Source organism: Acinonyx jubatus, chromosome A1 (assembly GCF_027475565.1).
Source record: "Acinonyx jubatus isolate Ajub_Pintada_27869175 chromosome A1, VMU_Ajub_asm_v1.0, whole genome shotgun sequence".
Lineage (NCBI taxonomy): Eukaryota > Metazoa > Chordata > Mammalia > Carnivora > Felidae > Acinonyx > Acinonyx jubatus.
Genome location: NC_069380.1, coordinates 12558253 through 12575514, shown reverse-complemented (window position 1 = coordinate 12575514; position 17262 = coordinate 12558253). Strand labels below are relative to the sequence as shown.

General features: G+C 37.9%; 1 protein-coding gene across 3 annotated transcripts in view; it reads left to right on the top strand.

Moving 5' to 3' along the window:
* The window catches only part of STARD13 (StAR related lipid transfer domain containing 13), a 537950-nt gene that overhangs the window by 17673 nt on the left and 503015 nt on the right, over positions 1 to 17262 (top strand). The gene's annotated exons all lie outside the window — the stretch shown is intronic.

The window sequence follows — 17262 nt, the reverse complement described above, 5'->3', positions numbered from 1 at the left end:
TAAGAATAAGTTAAATAACCCATAATCTTCCCCAGAATATCCCCCCAAGTGGGTCAAGGAAAAGTTTTGAATATCTGCATATTTTCTACACATTATTAGTTGAACTTTAAATCTGCAGTTTTAGAGTCTCTGCTGTATGTTTTGATATGTTCTTGTGCTTCCAGTATTTTAACACATGTCTTACTACTTACTGGTCTTCTTTTCCTAGTAATCCTGTGAGGTGTGTGGCTACTTCTTCAGCATTGAATACACAGCTCCTACACAGGGCTGGGCACTTAGCAGGCACTGAATAAATATTTGTGGAATGAATGAACAGATGTGCAAGGGTGATGGACTCATATGTTAAGCATATTTTTGAGCTAAATAGACCTTGTAATTTCTATCACTCCAGGGGGTGAACATGTCGTAACATGTTTACACCCAAGACCTTCACCGGAGAGCGGCAGGGTTGAGTGCTCTAGGGAAAGTTCTTGGGAGAGTGGGACCAGTACATAGGCATAAGTAGGTGAAATAAAATGTGTCAGGTGCTTAAACACACACACACACACACACACACACACACACACACACACACACAGGAAGATTACTCCAACCTGGGGAGATTAGGGCTGGAATGGGCTAGGGAAGGGAGAGACTAAGGATGTTTTCATTTGAGAGCATAGCAGTGATTTGCAGAGTCTCCATTTATTATAGACTTTCATGTCATTAAATGATGACTGTAATATGTTAGCTTCCTGGATTGATACAGTAAATTTGGTATGGAAGAATACCATCAAATCTTGCCAATAAATACATTTCTTCTCTGGAGGAACTATCCATTGTTGCAAGCCTGATTTCAGTTGCATAATACTTAGCCAGAATTTTAGTTCATGCAATCAAAAGGAAAGTTTATTATTGTTGTTTATCTACTATAAAATAACATTTAAATTCAAGTTAACCTCTTGCTAACAATCACATCTGAATTTAGAAAGACATTAGAGATTAGGTCTGCTTGCCCTGTTAAAGTCAATTATAAGAAATTTTCCATTTTCTATTCCTATTATAAATTTCTATCTCTAAAGCACACAGAATTATAAAATGCCATGCAGTTATTTTGTGTACCCTCATTCTCAGCATTGCTTCAGGGGGCTAGAGACAGGGCAAAAAGTCCCTTTTACAAAGAGTCTCTTTTATAAATGAGTCTTGCCATGACTTGTCAAGGACCACAGGGTGGGTATGCAAGGTAGAACAAGAAGCCACAAAGTCTGACTCCATAGTAGTATTCGTTCCATCAAAGCCTCCTTCCCTTCAATCAGCTGCAGCAAACTTAGTGATATGCAAAATTCAGGCAGAAGTGCTTCCAAAACTTTCACTTTTGACTAACAAAGGTAAAATCATGAATTACCCTAATGGCTTTTGCACCATGGGCAGAATTCTTCACACAACTTTACCTGTTTTAATGTTCAGTAAATTTTATTTTAACTTTCTATCTTATTCTATTGCATTTTTGAGATATAATTCACATATTATCAAATTCACCCCTTTTAAAGTGTATAATTCTGTGGTTTTAGAATTCCTGCGATATTGTTAAGTCATCACTGCTAATTCTAGAACATTTTCATTACCCCAAGAAGAAACCCCATACTCATTAGGAGGCACTCTCCATTCTCACCTTCCCCAGCCCCTGGCAACTACTCATCTATTCTCTGTGTCTATGGATTTGCCTCTTCTGGACATTTCATATAAATGGAATCATACAGTATGTAGGCTTTTGTATCTGGCTTCTTTAACACAACAATGTCTTCAGGGTTCATCCATGTGGTAGCATTTATCAGTGCTTCATTCCTTTGTAACCATTGAATAATAATTCTGTTATATGAATATATATCACATTTTCTTTATCAATTCATCAGGTAATGAATATTTGGATTATTTCTACTTTTTGACAATAATGAACATTCATGTGCACATTTTTGTATGGACATATGTTTTCATTTCTTTTGTTTGTATATATAAGAATGTAATTACTGGGTCATATGAGAACTCTGCCAAACTGTTTTTCCAGAGCAGCTACACCATTTTACTAACCTACCAGCAATGTATGTGAGTTCCAATTTCTCCACATCCTGCCAACACTTGTTTGTCTGTCTTTTTTACTATAGTCATCTTAATGAATGGGGAGTGGTATCTTACTGGGAAAAGCTTTGATTTACATTTCCCTAATGACTAATGAGGTTGAGCATCTTTTCTGTGCATGTTGGACAGTTACATATCTTCCTTTGGAGAAAAGCCTATTCAAATACTTTGCCCATTTTAAAATTCGGTTGTCTCCCTTTTATTGTTGAGTTTTAAGTGTTTTTTCATGTATTCTGAATTCCAATCCCTTATCAGATTGTGATTTACAAATATTTCCCCCAATGTTGTGATGTATCTTTTTGCTTTCTTGAGAGTACCCTTGGCAGAACAAAAGTTCTTAATTTAGATGAAGTCCAATTTATCTCTTTTTTTTTTTTTTTTTTTTTTTGCTGCCTGTGCTTCAGATACCTAAGGATCTGTTGCTTAATCTGAGGACATAATTTTCCCCTTTGTTTTTTCCTAGAGTTTTATAATGTTACCTCTTGCATCTAGGTGTTTGACCCATTTTGAGTTAATTTTTGCATATGATATAAGGTAAGTTATAACTTCATTCTTTTCATGTGGATATCCAGTTGTCCCACCTATGTTTATTGAAAATACTATTCTTTCCTCACTGAATAGTCTTAGCACCTCCATCAAAAAGCAGTTGATCATAGATGTATGGGTTTATATTTGCACTTACTTCTATTCTATTGGTCTATACGTCTATTACTATTCCAGTAGCACATTTTTTTGATTACTGTAGGTTTGTAATAAGTTTTAAAATCAATAAGTCCTGTGAGTTTGTTCTTCTTCCTGAAGATTGTTTTGACTTATTCAGGGTCATTTGCATTTTCTTATGAATTTTAAAATCAGCCTGACAATTTCTGCAGAATAGGCAGCTTGGGTTTTGTTAAGGATTACACTGAGTCTGTGGATTAATTTTGAGAAGTATTGCGATCTTAATGACATTAGGTCTTCCAGTCCATGAAGAAGAGATGGCTATTGGCTTTAACTTCTTTCAGTGAGGTGTTCTGTTTGCAGTGTAGATGTCATACACAACTTTTGTTAAATATACTTCTAAGCATTTTTTCTTTTTGACAGCATAAATTAAAGACACAACTAGTACTATCTTTAAAAAAAAAAGTTACTATTGCAACTAGATACCAGATATTGGACAAATCTTTTGTCTCTTTAAACCCGCCCTACAACTCTTGGAGATGCTATTACTATTCCCAATCCACAGATGAAGGAACCAAAGCTCAAAGAAAGTAGTAACTTGCCCAACATCATCCAAATAAGTGATTTTCTGGGATTAGAAATCAAGTGTAACTGACTCTAAATTGGGTGCTACTAATGCAAAAATTTTTGTGCCCCATTAAATTGATGTTGAAGATAAGAATAATTTGGGAATACATGTGTTTTTATATCCAATGAACCATGAAACTGTTATGAGTGTTACTTTTAGTACCTATGTGAGGAGAAAATTGTTAACTGAGTGTTATAAATGACTACAGAATAACTTTTATTGACAATTATTGTTTAGAAATCTGGAAATTGTGGTTTATCATTGTCCATAATACAAATGTGATTTTATCACATATGCAATTATTAAATTGGTACTTAAATTAGTCTTCAGCAAAATATTAACTTGACCCAAAAACATTAAGCTAAATTATAGACATCATTGTCTTTCATTTTTATCTTGTATGCAGATCTTTTATCTAATTACGTGGAGCTGGAGCCGAGGAGAGATAATATCAATAGCATAGCCCCAAATGTTCAAATGTTGGGGCATTTTGCTTAATTCAGCTCTAGAAATATTTATTGAGGGTCATTGTTTTGATTTTTCATTGTTGTAAAACAAATCTATGGTGGCTTAAAGCAATAACAATTTTATTCTATCTCACAATTTTGTGGGTCAGGAATTTAAGGCTCAGCTGAGTATTATATTCAACATGGTGACACTGAGTCCCTCATTTGTATCAGCTGCTAGCTGATCTGCTCCGGAAGGTCCAAGATGGCTTCACCCACATGCCTGATGCCTTGGTGGGTGAAGTAAGTAGAAGGTGGTTCAGCAGGGCCCTTTTCCCATTCTCTGTCCACATACTTTGTTCAGCAGAGTTGAAGGATTTCTTAAGACTGTTTCAGAAATCCAGAAAGAAGGTGAAAGCTGGGCTTGAAATGGACATTGAATCACTTCCAACATACTGTAGTGGCCAAAGTAGTCAGAGACTGGCCAAGATTCAAGAAAAAGGGAACTAGAGCCCACCTCCAATTGAGAGCAATATCAAGAATTTATTATCCATCTTAAACCTATACCGGACATGATGTTAGACTTTGGGGAAAGAGATTAGAAAGACACTGCTTCTTTACCAAAATATCTCAAAGTTGAATGACTATTGTTAGGGTGATCATATCATACAATTTGTTGTCTAAGCCAGATACTTCTGAGTGAAAGGAGGGGCTAGTAATTATTATGCTTGGATTAGAGGCATGGCATGGAATTAGCCCATCCAAACTGGAATATTAGTGCTCATTTTGATACATTGAATCTTCGTATATCTAAAGAGTTGTACCAAGCTTAAATTTTATTTTCTAGATATTTCACTTTTAGTGAAATATCTTTTAGTGCATGCACTTTTGTTCTTGAAAGAAAGTGTGTTGGGGAATGGTTTGAAACAGTAGCAATTATGAGACTCCTGTGTGTACCCAAAGTAGTCAGTGATAAAGATCACATTATGTTATTATGAAAAAAAGATCTATATCCTCTTTCTAAAACTCTGTTTCTTGCTATATACCTGACTTCTTAAAAAAAACACAAGAAAGTTGTTCAGTAAACTTGTGACAAAAGCCAATATTTATGAAGATGAACGAGTTCAAAATTATCCTTGGTATAATCCACTCCATCTGTCACATTCTTCTATCTTATTTCTGCAGTGCCCATTACTGAATTTTATTTTTACCTACATTCTTCTTTAGAATAACGTTTACTCTAAGAATTCAATCCTCAGAGTTCTCTAGGGTAAAGAGGGAAAAACAAATGCCCAAAAGCTTACAACATTAAAAGGATTTTTTTTTAATTGGACTCATTTCATATTCAGGTGTAGAGCCAAATAAGAAACACCTACTGGGGAAATGGAAGAGAGGTGGTGTTATTCTTCATCCCCATAAAGGCAGTTGAGGCTGCAAGTCACTTAATGTGAGTCTCCAGATTTGGCACTCAAGTGGCAGGGAGTAATTTCTGTGACTAGGAGAAAAAGGAACATGAAACTTTCCTGGCAGAATGTTTCTAAGGAATTAAAAACTTCTGTGCTAAAAATAAAACTTCAGGCAAGCTGTATTTCATGACTATTCCTGCTTGTATTAATTACCAAGGTTTTAAAAATTCGTATTGGTTCTGATTAAGTATTTTAAAGTCAGTCATTCATGGTAGTTGAATGTGCTGGCTTCCCTTTCTATTTGAATGAGACAGGGGTTTCATTTGTGACCTCTTTACCCTCACCACCCAGGCCAATTATATATTTATTTGTTCATTTGAAACCTAAATTATCAAGCCATCATTTGTATTTTGAAGTGTTTTAGATCTTTTGAGGAAAATTGATGGATGGGTGGATTGATGTATGAGTGGGAGGTGGATGGTTAGGTGAGCAGAGATGTTCATTCACCCAGCAGTTCTTTGAGCCTATGAGGTGTCAGGTTCGGACTTAGGGCTGGGGATACCAAAATGAAACAAATGCTGAAGAGCTCCTTTTCATGGTATTTATGTTCTGGTGTAGCCAGAGGAACAGTAAACAGGTTAATTGTAAACACGGTAATTACAGATTGCGTTAATTGCCTCTCAGGAAATACACAAGATGACATGATGGAAAGTGATTGGCTGAGGTGGGAAGGGAGGCGTGATTAAGACTCCCAGCAAACGCTGCTCGAGGAGGTCGCATTTGAGCTTAGACCTGAAAGATGAGGAGCCAGGAAAAGTCAGGAGAAATGCATTTCAGACTGAGAGCACAACGATGAATGCCCTTTTATACAGTAGCATATATGCGGTAAATGCATTAGGTAGCCTGGACCAAAATCCAAAAACAAACAAAATACAGTAAGTAGGATTTTGCAAATTACCTAGAATCTAGGTTATCTGGATTCTAGATGGTTTGATTAAACTACATCTGAATCTCATTCCAGCAACAAAATAAAAATGACTACTATGAGAAAACAAACTACTCACTAACTAGCTGTAATTTGAGGTAGGTCCCTTCTTCTCTCGGTCTTAGTTTTCTTACCTATAAATCGAAACTGCACCCGCTGCTTTCCGAAGTCTCTATAGCTCTAAGGCCTTCCTTAATGGACAGAGGGGGAAACTGAGGCCCAGGCAAGGAGGAAAGTGAAGGAACTAACCTTTACTTAAGGACTCCTTGTGGGAAACCCTTTCCATATTATGTCCAATTTAATCTTCCCAGTATTCTGGACTAAATAGTATCCTTCCTATATTACAAACAGAAAATGAGAGCACACAGAAGTTAAGTAACTTCCAAGTCTACCCAGTTGATTAGTGGCAGAGCTGAGGTTTGACCCCAGAACTGCTGACACTAGATCTCACTGAAGCAGGTAAGAGCATGAGCTCTGGAGTCTGAAAGACATGGATTCAAATCCTGCCTCTGTTCATCAGCTGATGAACAGTCACTTACCGAGAGACTTGGTTTCTGCATTTGGAGATAGAGATAATACTGCCTATTGGGACTGTTGAAGAGATTAAAATAAAACTTGGCTTAAAAGTACTCTGTAAGCTCCTTTCACAGAATGAGCCTTTAATAAATGTCAGCTTGGTTTTATTTCCCTAAGATCGCATAGCAGATGAACGAATCTTGTCTTTTACATCTTAGAAGAGTCCTCTTATCATTCCCCATATGAGATGACACTATATTAAAGAAATAAATATGTTCACTGTATACCTGACTAAATATACAATACAATGAAAATAAGAATGAAAATAATGAAGATGTCCACATGTCAGGAAAAGCTTTTGGATACTATTTTGCCAGATGCTAAGACTGAATTCTGTAGGATCAAAACCTTCGCTAGATCTTTCCTTTTTACATCATCTTGAGTACACAATCACATCATGATTCTAGATATATCAGGCTTGTTGTTCAAGGTCCTTGATGATAGTTTCCTGGTAATAGGACTGTCGTTATCACTATAAAAAAAATTGAGTTTGGGTAAGTATTTGAATTGTTTGATCCATTCCTAGAGACAAACTACATGATTCAGACCAAATAATTTCTTAGGCTAGGGAAGAACAGGGGGCTTCTGAATGACCACTTAGGATCTGAGCTACTAGATTCTCATCCTGGACTGGTTATAATTGAGTCAAGGGTACTATGGGAGCTGCTTGTTAACTGTAAATATTGAATATACTTCACTATATAATTATTTTGCCCATGAAATTATTGCTCTTTCAAAGTTTTGTTTAAAAGTCAACAAATAAATAAATCATTGTATTGGATGACACTTTTTTTGTTTTGAAAGCACTTGCATGTAACATTTCACTGTTTAGAGTTCTGTGAGAATGTAGTATCTCAGCACCTCTCCCTCCCCGCCCTTTGGCTAGAATTTTGGAACACTTAACAGTTGATCTAAAATTAATTTTTTTTAAATCAAACTTGAGTATGATTTCAAAAGGTGCAAAATCGTGGCCCTGGTGCCTGTGTCTCATCCCCTGTTGCAAAAGCAAAATCGTTTGTATGCCAATACAAGCTAAGCACTAACATTTTTATCCCCAGAGATGCTGTGCCTAACTTTTCCCATTACAGAAGTCCCCTAAAGCCAAGACAGGTGCTGAGAAACTCATAGCCAAGATATGTGGGAGTTTGAAGTATTTTTAGGCAGAACTTCCTGGAGTTCTTGGATTCCTTTATGTGGAATCCATGAGTGCTTAATGTACTCTTCTCCAAACATCTGCTGGATATGAGGCAGAATGTTTTCTCCTACAAGGGGGACCGAGAGAGAGAGAGAGAGAGAGAGAGAGAGAGAGAGAGAGAGGCAACAAGAGCAACAGGGTGTTTATTTTTCCATGTTGCATTTTAAGATTTTTTTGAATAGCATGGAGATTATTCTTCTTATCCAGGGATGAAAATTAGCCAGGTCAGGACCAGTGGCATTCCAGTGTAGGTATTCAGTGAAGAAGAACAGGACCATGCTCCTGGAACATGCTCTCTTTGTGTATGCAAAGTCATCACATGGGGGGGTTTATTCTTGCAATTGGATTTAACCCCCATTACATTTGCTTTGATAAGCTTTTTGTCAATTTGAAAAATCACTGCCATCTCTATGACAGCAGCTGGTGTCAGTCATTGCTCAGATGTGTGTGTCCTGTGTAATATCTTCCAACTGAAACAGTCACAGAATTCTCAATTAGTTGCAATCGTTGGCAGAAGGGAAAGAAAAGTGAAAACCCCTGTGTGATGTCACTGCTGATACATGCAAATAAGATCCATTTTAGGTGATATCCTGGCTTTAAAAAGTCTGCCTTCACTCCCCAGGCATGCCTGTAGGCAAACTTTTTCACGTATGAAACAACCCAAAAAGCAAGTACTGCCACCCCACTGAAATGCCACTTCCCTGTAGCGTTAGAGAGAACTCCTGCTCATTACATTGCTTAACAATAAAATGTTCTCTCAAAACAACAAGCTCCTAATAAGATAACCCTGTGAGATGAGCCTTTTCAATTCTACTGTGGGCTAGTTGCGTCAATGGCCACCCTGGTTCCTAGTGGACAGTGGCAAAAGACTACCTGCTCATGATAAGGAAAGTGGTATGCCCTTGTGTGAATTTTCATCTATTTCTTTGTAACGAAACCCCCGCAATTTGGCAGTTGAAACACACTCTTTTTTGGTTAGCAATTCTGTGGGCCAGCAATTTGGGCTGAGCTCAGTGGGGTGGTTCTTTTGGTGCTTGGTCTTGACCAATACACTCAGTCATCTAGCAGCTTGGTTGGATGAGGGGATTGCCCAAGACATTCTCACTGCCTGCAAGCTGGTACTGGCTGTGAGCCAGGCCTCTCTCCCGCTATGCTCTTTCATCCTCAAGGAGGATAACCATTCTTGGGGCCACAAGGGGGATGAAGCTTCAAGACCTCTCGAAGCAGAGGATTGCAAATCATATGACACCACTTTCGCCACATTCTGTTGGTCAACACAAGTCCCAGTGCCTCCCAAGAGTTAAGGGGAAGGGAACCAGACTTCAGCTCTGGAAGGAAGAAATGGCAAGGTCACATTGCAAAAGATTGTTGCATCTATCTTTGCAAATAGTCTACCACAAAGAGCTAGATGCAGAGTATTGGTAATAAAGCCATGGCATGATTATCCGCAGAAAGAAAATCTCCATGTGCTTCAATTTACTATTTCTGATCTGAGGGTTTTGTTCTCAAATGATGCAAATGCATATCTATCACATGCATATTGTTCTATGGGAGCCATTTCTGAACATTTGAGTGTCATTATTCCAAGAAAAGTCCGTATTTAAGTTGTGCACAGCATAGAGAATATTGTACATCCTCTGAAATAATTTGATGGTCAATCACTCAGCCGGTTTTACAGATACTGTCAGGGAGCACCTTAAAATACCTTTTGCCAGAAAATAACTCTTTGTTCCTTCTATTTCATTAGCAGCTTTTTTTTTTTTAAGTCTGACCTCAGGTGCAGTTCACATAACCAAATGGGGAGGTCTCCAGAGTTCTGGGTGCTTCTTTTAGCTCTCAGTATGGGAGAGAATGGCTGCCCTCAGATGTGTCCAGAGAAATTCCTTGAGAAGAAGTGGGGTATTCCAGGAGGCACTCTCATTGTTTTCGTTTTATGCCTTTGGAACAGTGATTCACCAAAGTTGCCTCAAGTAAATTGCTAGTGTAATTTTGTTTTGTTTAGTCATTTAAACCAGGGGATGGGAGGGCAGCTGGAACTGCAAAGGTTATAGCTGTCGACTTTAGGAACCGACTTCTCTCCCCCTTTTATGGCCTGATACTCTCTCTCATTTTCCATCTTTGTCTCTTTCTCTAGCTGTTCTCGCTCTCACTCATATTATCTGTTCTACATTTGTCTGCTCTCTACCAATAGGCTCCTCTGTTGATTAATTTCCTTTTTAGAATTTTAGCTAAGACCTCAAAATTGAAGCTAGCAGGGACAGAATCCCTGATTTTCAGACAGAATGTGGAAGAACAACCAGATGTCTCCTCCCTCCAGCCCTTAGTAAGAGGTGACCAAAGATGGCAGAGCAGTATGGAGACCCTGAGCTTGTCTCCACCCTGAAATGCAGCTAGATCAGCACCAAACCATTTTTCAACCTAGGAAATTGATCTGAGGAGTAACACAACAATATGCATAACTTGAGCCACAGAACTCAGCAGGTATGTGGTATGGAGAGGTGAACTGGGGTAGAGAAAAGCTGCAGAGGGCAGGGAGCTGTTTTTGCAGAGAGAAGACAGAGAAAGGGGGAGAGTGTGGTGCATCGGGAGAGTGCAGGAAAAACACTCCCCCAAAAGTAGCTGGATAGAAAGAGAGAGAAAGACTGAACAAGAAATCTGTTTCCCAAAACCACTGAGTGGAAGAGAGGGTTTCAATACCATTAGGATTCTATAAACAGTGGAGTGCAGAGTCGGAAATTCTGGAGCGCAGTGCCTAGTGATGCTCTGGTGAGGAAAGTGGGTGAATCCCCAGGAGCAGATAGCAGAATCTGAGGGGTCCGTATGCCACACAGGGAGAAGTGGTTCCCCTGCTTGGAGAACATTTGGTGGAGGCCATATGGCCTTCCCACAGGCAAAAGTCCCAGTGGAACCCAGAGAGCAGCCACATTTGCTGGTATTGAGACAAAGACTCCAGAGTATGGTGAAATCTGGCACTGGCTGTGTGTTGTGATTTGCCATAATTTCTGAACGTCTGCCTCTGCATGAACACAGAAACATTTTCTGGGGCAAGCGAGCACCTGGCCATTGTTCATCAAGACCCTCCCCCAGAGAGTCCACATGGATCCAGGCTGCAGAGTCTCTGAAGTGTGGGGTTTTGAAACACAGCCCCATCTGAGATAAAACTCTGGAAGGAGGTGCCACTGGGTAGGCTGATGGCTTGGACACGGACAGGGTGGAGGCAGGGAGCAGATGGAGGCCTTGGACAAAGGAGTGGTGCTTGATCACAAGCCTGTGAGAACGCAAAGTTCCTGTGCCAGAGACTAGGGATCTGGGTGAAGCCATTTCTACCTCTCCCATGCAAGTACATGTGTGCATGCACACTGATCCACTCCAGTAAGCTAAGCAACACCAGCTAGTGGAGAATGGAGCCACTAAACCAAGCCTCACCCAAATGTGCCCTCCAAGCACATCCCTTAGAAGACCAACACAAGTCCCTCCACCTGCTTAGTATATGGACTGTAGAGGGCTTCATACTTTCAATTCTAGGGGAAACTGGATGTAACTTCATTAAGGTTTCATTCTGTTTGTGGGTTCATTTATTAGTTTGTCTTTTTTGTTTTACTTCTGTTTATGTTTAATTTTTTTTCCTTTCTTTTTATTGGGTACAGAAAGAGAAAATTTTTATTTTTCTATTCTTTTTTTTTAATTTAAAAAAATTTTAAAGTTTTTTTACTTTATTCTTTATTTTTAAAATTTTTTATTCTATTTCATTTTCTTTGTTTCATTTTATTCTATTTCATTATGTAATTTTTTTAATTTTTAAATTTTTTCTTATCTTTTTTCCTTTCTTTTCTTTCCTTTTTTTCTCTATTCTATCAAGCTTCTTTCAGCAAGCAGACCAAAGCACCCCTAGGATCTAGCTTCCTTTATTTGATTTTTCATGTTGTTTTTAATTTTTTAATTTTTATTTTATTAATTTTTTTCTTCCTCCAAAATGACAAAATGAAAGAATTCACCTCAAAAGAAAGAACAGGAAGAAATGACAATCAGGGGCTTAATCAACACAGACATAAGTGAGTTGTCTGAACTAGATTTTAGAACAGTGATAATAAGAATATTAGCTCGGGTTGAAAAAACATAGAATCCCTTTCTGTGGAGATGAAAGAAGTAAAATCTAGTCAGGACAAAATTAAAAATGCTATAACCAAGATACAATCTCAAATAGATGATAGACATCTCAAATAGACAATCTCAAATAGAGATAAATACAATCTCAAATAGGGTGGATGAAGCAGAGCAGTGAATCAGCAGTATAGAAGACAAAATTATGGAGTATAATGAAGCAGAAAAAAAAAAGAGGGAAGAAAGGGCAAAAGAGCATGATAAAAGACTTAGAGAACTCAGTGACTTATTAAAAAGGAAAAATATCTAAATTGTAGGAGTCCCAGAAGATGAAGAGAGAGAAAAAGGAGCAAAAGTTCATGTGAGAAAATTATAGCATAAAACTTTCCTAATCTGGGGAAGGACACAGACTTCAAAACCCAAGAAGCACATAGAACTCCCATTAGATTCAACAAAAACCTGGGGTACCTGGGTGGCTAAATCAGTTGAGCATCTGACTTCAGCTTAGGTCATGATCTCATGGCTTGTGAGTTCAAGCCCCACACCAGGCTCTGTGCTGACAGCTCGGAGCCTGGAGTCTGCTTTGGAATCTTTCTCTGCCCCTCTTTCTCTGCCCCTTCCCCAGCTCACACTCTGTCTCTCTCTCTCAAAAATAAATAAATGTTAAAAAAAATTTAGATTCAACAAAAACCATCACCAAGGCATATCATAGTCAAATTCACAAAATGCTAACAAGGAGATGTAACAACTGTAAGTATTTATGCCCCCAACATAGAGGAACCCAAATATATAAATCAGTTAATCAAAAACATAAGGAAAATCATTGATAATAATACCATAATAATAGGGGACTTCTGCACCCCACTTACAGCAATGGCAGAAAATCAACAAGGAAACTATGGCTTTGAATGACACACTGGACTGGATGGACTTAACAGATATATTCAGAACATTTCATCCTAAAGGAGCAGAATACACATTTTCTGGAGTGCTCATGGAACATTCTCTAGAATAGATCACATGCTGGGTCACAAATCAGCCCTCAACAAGTACAAAAAGATCACAATCATACCTTGCATATTTTCAGAAGACGATGCTATAAAACTCGAAATCAACCACAAGAAAAAATTTGGAAAGACCACTAATACTTGGATATTAAAGAACGCCCTGCTATGAATGAATGGGTTAACCAAGAAACTAGAGAGGAAATTAAAAAGTACATGGAAGCCAATGAAAATTAAAACACGACAGCCCAAGACCTCTGAGATGCAGCAAAGGTCATCATAAGAGGGAAGTATATAGGACTCCAGGCCTTCCTAAAGAAGGAAGTAAGGTCTCAAGTACACAACCCAACCTTACACTTAAAACAGCTGGAAAAATAACAGCAAATAAAGCCCAAAACCAGCAGAAGAAGGGAAATAATAAAGATTAGAGCAGAAACCAATAATATCAAAATGAAAAAAAACCGTAGTAGAACAGATCAATGAAAGCAGGAGCTGGTTCTTTGGAAGAATTAACAGAATTGATAAACCCCTAGCCTGAAGGATCAAAAAGATAAAAAATGATCAAAAAGAAAAAGGATGGGGCGCCTGGGTGGCTCAGTCGGTTAGGCGTCCAACTTCAGCTCAGGTCACGATCTCGCGGGTTCGAGCCCCACGTCGGGCTCTGGGCTGATGGCTCAGAGCCTGGATCCTGCTTCCGATTCTGTGTCTCCCTCTCTCTCTGCCCCTCCCCCGTTCATGCTGTGTCTCTCTCTGTCTCAAAAATAAACGTTAAAAAAAAAATTAAAAAAAAAGAAAAAGGAAAGGACCCAATAAATAAAATCATGAATGAAAGAGGAGAGATCGCAACAAAGACTGCAGAAATACAAACAATAATAAGAATATTATGAGAATTATATGCCAACAAATTGGGAAATCTGGAAGAAATGGACAAATTCCTAGAAACATATAAACTATCAAAAGTGAAACAGAAAGTAATAGAAATTTGAACAAACCCATAATCAGTAAAGAAATTGAATCAGTAATCAAAATTCTCCCAACAAACAAGAGTCCAGGGCTTCATGGCTTTCCAGGGGAATTCTACCAAACATTTAAAGAAGAGTTAACACTTATTCTTTTGAAGCTGTTCCAAAAATTAGAAATGGAAGGAAAACTTCCAATCTCATTCCACAAGGCCAGCATTACTTTGATTCCAAAACCAGATGAAGACTTCACTAAAAAGGAGAACTACAGACTAGTTTCCCTGATGAATATGCAAAAATTCTCAACAAGATATTAGCCAACCAGATCCAACTATACATTAAAAGAATTATTCACCAAGATCAAGTGGGATTTCTTCCTGGGATGCAGGGCTGGTTCAATATCCACAAATTAATCAATGTGATATATCACATTAATAAAATAAAGGATAAGAACCACATAATCTTTTCAATAGATGTAGAGAAAACATTTGACAAAATACAGCATCCTTTCTTGACAAAAACTCTCAATAAAGTATGGATAGAAGGATTGTACCTCAAGATCCTAAAAGCCATATGTGAAAGACCCACCTCTAATATTCTCAATGGGGAAAAACAGAGTTTTCCCCCTAATGTCAGGAACAGGATGAAGGATGTCCACTCTCACCACTGTTATTAAACATAGTGTTATAAATCCTAGTCTCAGCAATCAGACAACACAAAGAAATAAAAGGCATCCAAATTGGCAAAAGGAAGCCAAACTTTCACTCTTCGCAGAGGACATGATAATCTATGTGGAAAACCCAAAGATCCACCAAAAAGCTGCTAGACCTGATCCATGAATTCAGCAAAATCACAGGATATAAAATCATTGTACATAAATTGGTTGCATTTCTATACACCAATAATGAAGGAGCAGAAAGAGAAATCAAGGAATCAATCCCATTTACAATTGCACCAAAACCGACAAAATACCCAGGAATAAACCTAACCAAAGGGGTGAAAACTCTATACATTGAAAACTATAGAAAGCTTATGGAAGAAATTGAAGAAGATACAAAAAATATGGAAAAACTTTCCACGCTCATGGATCAGAAGAGCAAGTGTTGTTAAAATGTCGATACTACCCAAAGCAATCTACATATTCAATGCAATCCATATCAAAATAACACCAGCATTCTTCACATAGCTAGAACAAACAATCCTAAAATTTTTATGGAACCAGAAAAGACCCCAAATAGCCAAACTAATCTTGATAAAGAAAACTAAAGCTGGAGGTATCACAATTCTGGACTTCAAGATGTATTATAAAGCTATAATCATGAAGACAGTATGGTACTGGCACAAAACAGACACATAGATCAATGGAACAGAATAGAGAACCCAGAAATGGACCCACTAACATGTGCCACCTAATCTTTGACAAAGCAGGAAAGAATATCCAATGGAAAAAAGACGGTCTTTGCAGCAAATGGTGCTGGGAAAACTGTACAGCAACATGCAGAAGAATGAACCTGGAACACTTTGTTACACCATACACAAAAATAAACTCAAAATAGATTAAAGACCTAAATGTAAGGCAGGAACCATCAAAATCCTAGAGGAGAATACAGGCAACCACCTCTTTGACCTTGGCTGCAGCAGCTTCTTACTTGACATGTCTCCAGATGCAAGGGAAACCAGAAGCAAAAATGAACTATTAGGACCTCATCAAGATAAAAAGCTTCTGTACAGTGAAGGAAACAATCAGCAAAATTAAAAGGCAACTGACAGAATGGGAGAAGATATTTTCAAAGTACATATCAGGTCAAGGGTTAGTATCAACTTATAAAACTCCATACCCAAAAAACAAATAATCCAGTGAAGAAATGGGCAAAAGACATGTATAGACACTTTCTAAAGAAGACATCCAGATAGTTAACAGACACATGAAAAAAATGCTCAAAATCACTCATCATCAGAGAAATACAGATCAAAACCACAATGAGACACCACCTCACACCTGTCAGAATGGCTAAAATTAACAACTCAGGCAACAAAGATTGTTGTTGAGGACGTGGAGAAAGAAGATCTCTTTTGCACTGCTGGTGGGAATACAAACTGGTATAGCCACTCTGGAAAATATTGTGGAGTTTCCTCAAAAAATTAAAAAAGGAACTATGCTACAATCCACCAATTGCACTATTAGGTATTTATCCAAAGGATACAGGAGTGCTGTTTCTAAGGGGCACATGCACACCATGTTTATAGCAGCACTATCACCAATAGCCAAAGTATGGAAAGAGCCCAAATGTCCATCGACAGATGAATGGATAAAGAAGATGTGGTGTATATACATACGTGTATATATATATATATATATATATATATATATATATATATATATACACACACACACACACGTATATACACACACACACATACACACAATGGAATATTACTTGATGATCAAAAAGAATGAAATCTTTGGGAATGCAAGCTGGTGCAGATACTCTGGAAAACAGTATGGAGGTTCCTCAAAAAACTAAAAATAGAACTACCCTATTACCCAGCAATTGCACTGCTAGGTATTTATCCAAGGGATACAGGTTTGCTGTTTCAAAGGGACACATGCACCCCAATGTTTATAGCAGCACTATCAACAATAGCAAAAGTATGGAAAGAGCCCAATTGTCCATCGATGGGTGAATGCATAAAGAAGATGTGGTATATATATACAATGGAGTATTACTCAGCAATCAAAAAGAATGAAATCTTGCCATCTGCAACTATGTGGATGGAACTGGAGGGTATTATGCTAAGTGAAATTAGTCAGTCAGAGAAAGACAAATATCGTATGACTTCACTCATATGAGGAGTTTAAGAAACAAAACAGATGAACATAAGGGAAGGGAAGCAAAAATAATAGAAAACCAGGGAGGGGGACAAAACATAAGAGACTCTTAAATATGGAGAACAAACACAGGGTTGCTGGAGGGGTTGTGGGAAGGGGGGTGGGCTAAATGGGTAAGGGGCATTAAGGAATCTACTCCTGAAATCATTGTTGCACTATATGCTAATGTGGTTGTAAATTTAAAAGAATAAAATTAAAAAAAAAAAAAGAATGAAATCCTGCCATTCACAACAATGTGGATGGAACTGGAGTGTATGTACTGTGCTAAGTGAAATAAGTCAGTCAGAGAAAGACAAA